This window comes from Leptodactylus fuscus, chromosome 2 (assembly GCF_031893055.1).
Source record: "Leptodactylus fuscus isolate aLepFus1 chromosome 2, aLepFus1.hap2, whole genome shotgun sequence".
In the NCBI taxonomy this organism is placed as follows: Eukaryota; Metazoa; Chordata; class Amphibia; order Anura; family Leptodactylidae; genus Leptodactylus; species Leptodactylus fuscus.
Window position 1 is genome coordinate 95,541,556 of NC_134266.1, and position 7,461 is coordinate 95,549,016.

Sequence of the window (7,461 nt, forward strand, 5' to 3'; positions counted from 1 at the left end):
AAGGCGAACATGCCGCTCTTGTTCCAGCATGGCTGTCCTCAGACGGAATTCACCGGATAACTTAGTGTATGATGAGCTTTTAAAGAACAGAACACTATACCATAAAATTTACTGCTTCAGCCCTCAAGCAGCAATGCGCAGGCTTCATTAAAACGTTATTATGGAAAAGAGCGGCATTATGCTCATTCACTTTGAGTGAATTGTGTACATGATTACCAACTATTCATCATACTAGAATCCAAATCCTATTTGCATGCTTGTCTAAGAAATAGAAAAGATCAAAATATCCTTTCTGCTGAACAACAATGCAGTGTAGTATAGACACTAACATACAGTATGACAAGTGGTCTATAAAGAGATACACTCGTTTTCCTAAACCTAAGGTTTATTTTCTTTACTAATCACTTTTTAATAATTGCATTTAGTAATTTCTCTTTAGAAACCACTATACAGTGTTTACTTATGCAACTAATAGTACAAGTGTGTGCACTTAGTGTATGTTTACATGAGAAATAAAACAAAAAACCAAAACTTTGGTTTGGACCTACTATCGGAGTAATAGAAACAACAAATTGCTCTCACCTGAGAAGTCAAGCTGGTGATTTATTTTATTTTATTTTTTTTAATATGGAATGCTTCACGAATTTGCATGTCATCCTTACGCAGGGCCCATGCTAATCTTCTCTGTATCGTTCCAATTTTAGTATATGTGCTGCCGAAGCGAGCACTCAAGCTGGTGATTATAGAGGACTGGGGACAGTACATAGATGATATTCTTCACTGGGTGATAGTCACTGTGAAATTTCTATAATTTTATTGTACATAATTATATACAGTTGAATATAGGGTTGCCACAAAATATAATCTTTATTTTTTTTTGTCAACCTTATGGACGATTTTTCATTTGAATCTCATTTAAAAAACAAACAAACAAACAAAAAAAACCATTTTCATTATTTATTGAAAAATGCAAAAAAAAAAAAAAAAAAAACAATTTTAGTCACCAAATTCAGACACCTGCAACTTTTTAAAAATTCTTCTAAGGGTTAGTTCACACACAATTCTGCGTGTGTGTATACTGTTGCGGCTGTACTGCACCAGCATCCCGTCGCGGCTTTCCGCTCCGGATTAGGCCCAAATGAATGGGCCTAGTTCAGAGGGTGCTGTCGCGAGGCGGAGACCGTGGCTGAATCAGCCGCTGAAACCACCTGAAGAAAGGGCAGCTTGTTTCTTTTTTCCACTAGCGTCAACATGCCGCTAGTGGAAAAAAGAGCACTAGCGGTCTACATAGACCACCATTGTGAGGGGGCAGATTATGACCTGGATTGCGCACCAAAATCCGCCCCCCTCTTGCCCCGTGTGAACTAGCCTTAACAGTGTACAGAGAGGTGTTTTGGGGGGGAATTTGGCAGCATAAGATGTAGCCAATCAAAGTTCCCAGGTCATCCATGTCTCTTTTGCTAGGAAGATGCATCAACAGAGTTTGTAGCTCAGGATGACCCTTCAGAATATGCACGCTTCAGCTGGTGGGGGTTATTGTGAAATATAATTAGAGTCAGAATTCCGTTACATAGTAGATGTGGTGGACTCAGGACGGAGCCTATGGAAGGTGGAAAGAGGGGTAAAGTCATCCTCTGAGCAGAGGTCTGTGTCGGTAACAGGCCTTTTTGGCAATATCCCTAGGATGGGGCCTGGAATAGACACGTTTGGTGGGTGGGCTAGTTTCCCAATGGAATAAGAATTTTTATATTTTGGGCATTTTTAGACCGTGGGATGCATAATGCGTTGGTATCAGCAGACTCTAATCTACAGGACTTGGTTGATATGCTGGATATACTTATGGGTCAGAAAGATAGGAAGAAAATGGCAACTGAACTGAGAAAATGCATGGAGAGAGTTCTGTTGTGATGCTTGAAAAAAATCTTTATTAACAGAAGAAATAGTTACTGAAGCTTTCTCACTAACCTCAGGGTCTTTTGTCGGACCAAAGTCCATCATTTTGGGTCATCTTTTAGGCATAACAGAGGCTCCGTAGGACTCTGCTACTGAAACCTGCATACCAGAGGGTTTCAGCCACTCCAGGCGACATCTTCCAGCCACTAGCAAGAACCTCTTGAAGTACTCCACTGCTCTTCAGAGTTGTTAGAATAGGTGAGTGCAGGACCTCACTGATCTCCCTGGTTCAACCTATCTAAGGGACACCATAAATCCACATTCCCCTTCAGGGGGTGACCATTTATGGAGTCATAGTTTGGAGTGAGAGACGGACATCTGTTGCTTCCTTCCCGGCTGAACCACAGCTTCCATTTTAAACAAGTGACATGCAACTGCCCATAATGAGCCTCCATTAGCGATTTCAGTCAGCTGAATACGGACTAGTTTCCCACCCTCACCATACACCTGTGGGCCCGTGTTACTATCTGCCTGTGCACCGAACAGGCCCTGAAAAGGAGCTCTGATTAACACTTCCCACAAGAACTACCTGAGTCTCGGGCTCCAGAACAACACTTATAGGGCTGCTGATATACAACCATCAGGTCAGCAATCCCTATAAGTACCTCCCCTTTTTCTGTGCAGTCCAGACCAGGTATATCCCTCCAGAATCATAGCCCTCTGCCATCATGAGAACACCAGGGACCTTGAACCTACTCCTCAGCCTCATTCAGCAAACCCCCCACCACCCCGCCATCCATATGACCTGTTAGATCAACACCTATCCCCAGGTAGCAGCCTATTAAGTGTACATTTCCACTATGATGGTGAAAATAGGAAATATGAAAGGAATACTCCTTACTAGGGTTGAGCGATCGGGATCGGAAAAGATCGGATTCCGATCGGCGATCGAGCAAATTTCACGATCGAGATCGGGATCGAGATCGGCTGGAAAATGGTCGGAAATCGGATTTTAAAATCGATCTTGAAATCTCAAGATCGGCTCAACCCTACTCCTTACAGAGGCTACACGGCGACCTACAGAAGTATCTGAAGAAAAAGCCATTAACTTGCTGCCTCAAAATACTGGAAATGAAAATAGAAGCAGAATAGCCTGATACTGATGAACAGTGCCATGAACTTGGAGGCAGATGAGCAATAACCTGTGCCTACTACTAAAGCCTAGTTCATGGAAAACACCTTAACTATGCAACCAGTTAGCTACTATAAGAACTGACGTACAGCAGTTTGGCAAAACCTCAGACCTGCTCAGACTTCACATCTTGTTGGCCTGTCAAGTGTCACATCTTGCTAACTATATCGACATGGATTTTTCTCTTATAGAAGACCAAGAGAATAGGAGCAAGAGGAAAATGAAAAACTTCAAGGGACTACCAGAGTCATGGGTAGATGCTTTACCAAACATTACAGATCTACTAGGGCATGAAAAAGCACTTTGGAGCCAATATAATGACTTCAAGGCTACCTCGAGATGTCATATGTGGTCTTCTATAATATGTTAACTCTTCAGCGGGGTGCTAGAGAAAGGGTACAATTGCTCTATGAAGGAACAGTTGTTCCTAGACAACACTCCTTTGATCCTCGCTAAGAGGCGGATTTCTCCTTGAGATTCAGAAATGTCTCTTTGTTTCTCTTTGATCTGGCTGTTATACATAATGGGCGTAGCCTAGTCATAGCGACAACAATAAATCTGGATAAATTATAACAGATGCTTTACATGCAACCGATAGAGGATCTTTCTTGGCTCCTGTCTGTAATAGCTCTAGACTCGCCTCCATTGCAGAAATTGGAAGGTGAGACTGTGTTCTCTGGATTAAAGCTACTGAAGTCAAAGAAATCATATATGAGGTTCATTTATTCCTCATAATTCGTAAAGCTGAAACAGCGACACTGAAACTCATTGAGCAGAATCCGAAGAATGTGGGACTCACCTCATTGAATTCTACTGTTTATACTGAGTAAATTCTCTGGTTATCTGATTTATTAGCCTTACCAACAACTGTTATACCCCAGTTTTCATTATCCAAGACAATCACTCCCTCCACCCATACACACCACAAGACTGCTTACTCTGAGTAGTCCATCTTGGTGCACCATTAAGGTGCTATAATACTCCACTAACATACTTGACATAACTCCGACCATTTTTAATAGAAATGGTTTTTATTAACAGACTAGCAGTTACCCGCGACTTCGTCTGCGGGTTGGCGGTGGCGCCGAACCGCTTATATTTCTTGTACTCCTATCGGTGCCCCCAGTATCTTGTCCCCCCATCTCTGCCCCTACGCACACACTATTCTGTCCCTCAATGGCCCCTGCACACAGTATTATCCCCATAGTGGCCCCTGCACACAGTATTAAGATAAGATAAGATATTCCTTTAATAGTCCCACAATGGGGAAATTTCAGTGATACAGTTTCATAGATGGTACAGTAGTATATAACAAGAGAGAAAACACATAGAAGCTCATGGCAGATAGAGAAATCCTAGGAATCATAGCAACTAAAAAAGAAAGAAACACAGACACACTGCAGGATCATTTAGTTCTCTGTGCAGATTGATGTTAATAATAATAATTATAATAATAATAATAATAATAATAATAATAATAATAATAATAATACAGCCGACTTGGTTGTAGGACACGAGGAGGGGTCACAGCATGTGGATATAACAAGCAGAAATTTTTGCAGAGGTGGGGGACATATCATGATAACATGTGGTAGTTCCTTTGGTAGGTGGTGAGATCTCCCGCTCACAGCTGATAGTTCGGTATCTTGCATCAGCACTATTGTCCTTTTAACCACAAAAAATGCCCCAAATGTCCTTCATCACAAGCCGTCCTCCTCCTCCTTACCACAGTGTTCTACTGCCCCAAGGAAGTCAGAGACCATCCAGGTATACATGGTGCTGCTCTCTTGCCAAGCTTCCATAACTCTTGGGGTAGGTGGGTGATGGTAGGTTCCCAGGCTGTAACAGTGTCCCACGTGTCCACAGTAATAGAAAGAAATACCAGTCCGCTGTAGCATCTTCACACATCAGCAATTGACGCCAGAAATCATCTCCTTGAACGAAGAAGTCCGCATTTCCATGTAGGTTTCTCTTCCATGCCGCATGTTGAGCCATGCTGTCCTAGCTGGGGGGATGGTAACAGGCACATATGGAAACCAGCTCAACCAGGTCTTGAGTCCATGCTTTACAATGGAAACAAAAGGAACAAAAAAAACTCCACAGGGTCTTCCATTCGATTTATAGTTGCTAAATTCATAGTGCTAGATTGCTTGGTTACCGGATTCTTGAAGATACAGAGAAAAAGAGTGAAAAAGGAAAGAAAAGTTTGCTCCCAGCTTGGAGCACTGCATCAAGGCAGCCAGCCTCTCAGGGGGCGGCGCCAAAAAAAAATAAAAATAAAAATTATGTCCCATAGTGGCCCCTGCACACAGTATTATGTCCCTCAGTGGCCCCTGCACACAGTATTATGCCCCATAGTGGCCCCTGAACACAGTATTATCCCCATAGTGGCCCCTGCACACAGTATTATCCCCCATAGTGGCCCCTGAACACAGTATTATCCCCATAGTGGCCCCTGCACACAGTATTATGTCCCATAGTGGCCCCTGCACACAGTATTATGTCCCTCAGTGGCCCCTACACACAGTATTATCCCCCATAGTGGCCCCTGCACACATTATTATGCCCCATAGTGGCCCCTGCACACAGTATTATGCTCCATAGTGGTCTCTGCGCACAGTATTATGTCCCATAGTGGCCCCTGCGCACAGTATTATGTCCCTTAGTGGCCCCTTCATGGCCCCCCAATCTGTACCCCCAGTTTCCCCCCCATCTCTGCCCCCCAGTCTCATGTCCCCCCATCTCTGCCCCCCTCCCCCCTACAGCAACCCCCATGGAGTAGCACTCACCTTTGTGTCTCTCTCTCTTCTGCTCGTGTGTTCTGGCTGGCTGCCTGCATAGACGTGCTATTTCCTGTGTAGGTTATGTAGCACACAGTGTGTCCTATATGTGGAAGAGCAAGCTGTGGCGTCATAGCAAGCAGACACTGAAGCTTGCTTTTTGTCAAACAGCACAGACAGTCAGCCGGCCGTGTAGGGGGGAAACTGAAGCTGGGGACACCCCCTACGAAAAGCCCCCCCCCTGCTTCCCGCCCAGGACACTCTCTCCCCGCCGGTCACCCCCCCTTCCCCGGGACACCCCCTCCCCCCGCTGCACTGACCTGATCTGATGGGTCGGGAGCAGCAGCCTCCTCCTCCTCGGCGATGTGTGTGGCAGCCTGCCATAGCTGCAGCTCCGGGACCCTGTGGGCGGCCGCCATGTTGCTCTCTATGTGACTGCTGAATCGGCACACCCACATGGAGGCCTCAACCTATGGTGCTGCAGCCCTGGCTCTATAGCCCGCCCACAGCTGCCATGCACCAATAGGAGGAGCGTGCAGAGACCAGCGCTGGCAGAATGACAGCTTCTATAGCCGAGGCCGGAGGGGTGTTTGGAGAGTGACGGCGATTTGGGGTGAGTGACCTACTTTTAAAGTAGCCTATCATTCCTTCCTGTGAAATATCTAGGTGTGTGTGAAATTTCACCCAAATCCATTCAGCCGTTTGGCTGTGATTGAGGAACAAACATCCAAACATCCAAACACACAAACCCACAAACATCCAAACACACAAACATATATTAGTAGGATTTTTACATTTTACAAACAGTACGGAGTTTCTAGCTGGTGAGCAGACTATTGTTATTCATTTATAACACAGATTAATCAAACCTGTATGCAATGCATTAAGGATATAAATTGTAGAGGATATCAAATATAAATGAACAATTACAATGTAAGTTAAATGCTTTCCGATACAAACAGAACATTCATTACAATACCGCTGAACATATTCAACTCTTCTCATGGTATAAAAAGCATTCAAATTCATAGTATGTTCAAAGTGTGATCGGTATTGTAATGCTAAGATCAATGAGCTAGAAGCGTACATTGTTGTAAGGAAATATACATTAACAACAGGTAACTTAACTAGAGATGAGCGAATGAGAGTGATGGTTCTGGAACCACCGTTTTAGGAGCTAACAATTTTAAAGGGGCTAAAACTCTGCTGGTAAAAGGCTGAAGTCACCTCAAGGGCCTCAATCTCTGCTGGTAGCTCAGCTTAAGGGCCTCTAACTTAATTTGGAAGGGCTCACGTTGAGGGACAGAAAAGTGAATTTTTGAAGGTCTTACCACATCACACACACACACACACACATATCCACAATGACAGTTCAGGGTGGGTACTGTTGGATTTCCCACTGCCTATTCCATCTGTGGTTGTCATGGGCAATGTGATTTAAAGGCTGTGATGGTGGGGTAAAACTGTGACTTGGGCATGTTAGATACCCCCAGGCATGCTTCCCCTGCTGTCCCAGTTGCATTCCAGAGGTGTTTGCATCATTTCCTGAGGTGTCATAGTGGACTTGGTGACCCTCCTGAGTCGAATTGTGGGTTC

The 7,461-nt window shown here is 44.3% G+C and overlaps 1 non-coding gene across 1 annotated transcript; it reads right to left on the bottom strand.

Moving 5' to 3' along the window:
* Positions 1-621: 621 nt before the first annotated feature.
* LOC142196343 (U6 spliceosomal RNA) lies at positions 622-728 on the bottom strand. Its single transcript, XR_012715188.1, has one exon. It is a non-coding gene; the product is annotated as a U6 spliceosomal RNA (small nuclear RNA).
* Positions 729-7,461: the final 6,733 nt, after the last annotated feature.